The following is a 2,138-nucleotide window of genomic DNA, read 5'->3' on the forward strand; positions in this document are numbered from 1 at the left end:
GAAGGTCAAAGCTTTTGAGCCTGTTGGTGCTTCGGATAAAGATCCTACTCTACACCACTATGTCTATCCTTGTGGAGCCCAGTGTACCCAGCAGCAGAAACATATACCGACCGAAACACCCACTGGGTCACCAGTGCATCCACTGCTATTGCTTGAGGGTCTCCCGACCTGGAACAATATCTCTGAAGCTTCTTGTTTAGATGAGATGCCATCATGTCTACTTGAGGAACTCCCCAAAGACTTGTCACCTCTGCGAAGACTTCTCGGTGGAGGCCCCACTCTCCTGGATGGAGATCGTGTCTGCTGAGGAAGTCTGCTTCCCAGTTGTCCACTCCCGGAATGAAAATTGCTGACAAGGCTCTTACATGTCTTTCTGGCCAGAGGAGAAGCCTTGTAACCTCTGCCATTGCCGCTCTGCTTTTCGTTCCGCCTTGCCTGTTTATGTACGCAACTGCTGTTACATTGTCCGACTGGATCTGCACGGGATGATCTTGAAGATGTACCGCTTGTAGAAGGCCGTTGTAAAGGCTCTCAATTCCAGAACGTTTATGTGAAGGCAGGCTTCCTGACTTGACCATTTTCATTGGAAGCTTTCCCCCTGTGTGACAGCTCCCCAGCCTCGGAGACTTGCATCCGTGGTTATTAGGACCCAGTCATGAATCCCAAACCTGCGTCCCTCTAGTAGGTGAGAACTGTGTAACCACCACAGGAGCGAAATCCTGGCTTTGGGGGACAGGATTATTTTCCGGTGCATGTGTAGGTGGGATCCGGACCACTTGTCCAACAGGTCCTACTGGAATACTCTGGCATGAAATCGGCCAAACTGTATGGCCTCGTAGGCCGCTACCATTTTCCCCAACAACCGAATGCATTGATGGATCGACACGCTTGTTGGTTTCAATATTTGCTTGACCATTTTCTGTATTTCCAGAGCCTTTTCCACTGGAAGAAATACTCTCCGTACTTCTGTGTCCAGAATCATCCCTAAAAAGGACAATCTTGTCGTCAGTTCCAACTGCGACTTTGGAAAATTCATGATCCAACCGTGTTGTTGGAGTATTGACAGGGAGAGTGCAATGTTCTGCACCAACTGTTCCCTGGATCTCGCTTTTATCAGGAGATCGTCCAGATAAGGAATTATATTGACTCATTTTTGACGAAGGAGGACCATCATCTCCGCCATCACCTTGGTGAATACCCTCGTTGCCGTGGAGAGTCCTAAAGGCAACGTCTGGAACTGGTAATGGCAATCCTGTACTGCGAATCTCAGATAAGCTTGGTGAGGAGGATTCATGGGAACATGCAAGTAAGCATCCTTTATGTCTACTGACACCATGAAGTCTCCGTCCTCCTGACTTGAAATCACTGCCCTCAGGGATACCATCTTGAACTTGAACCTTTTCAGGTAGAGATTCAGATTTTTCAGGTTTAAAATCGGTCTGACTGAGCCGCCCGGCTTCGGAACTACGAAGAGGTTTGAATAAAAACCTTCTCCTTGCTGTGACAAGGGTCCCAGGACAATGACCTGATCCTGACATAATGTTTGAATTGCCGTTGTTACTGCCTCTCTTTCTGGAAGAGAAGCTGGCAAGGTCGATTTGAAAAATCGGCATGGGGGGGACATCTTGAAACTCTAGTTTGTACCCATGGGACACTATTTGTAAGACCCATGGGTCCAGGCCAGATTGAATCCAGATTTGACTGAAAAGTTTCAGACGTGCTCCCACCCGAGCAGACTCCCGCAAGGGAGCCCCAGCGTCATGCTGCAGATTTGGCAGAAGCAGGGGTGGACTTCTGCTCCTGCGATCCGGGAAACGCTGCGGATTTCTTTCCTTTTCCCCTTCCTGCAAAAAAGGGGGAACCTTTGGCCTTTTTGTATTTGTTGGTCCGAAAAGACTGCATGTGAGAGTGATGTATCTTTTTCGCCGGTGTAGTAGAATAGGGAAGAATGTCGACTTACCTGCGGTAGCCGCCGAGACGAACGCATCCAGCCCATCACCAAACAAGGCCTCACCTTTATAAGGGAGAGCCTCCATATTTCTTTTGGAATCAGCATTCCACTGGCGAATCCACAACGCCCTCCGAGCCGATACTGCCATGGTAGCGGCTTTTGAACCCAAGAGTCCAATATCCTTCAT

The sequence above is a fragment of the Pseudophryne corroboree genome, chromosome 1, assembly GCF_028390025.1.
Source record: "Pseudophryne corroboree isolate aPseCor3 chromosome 1, aPseCor3.hap2, whole genome shotgun sequence".
NCBI lineage: Eukaryota > Metazoa > Chordata > Amphibia > Anura > Myobatrachidae > Pseudophryne > Pseudophryne corroboree.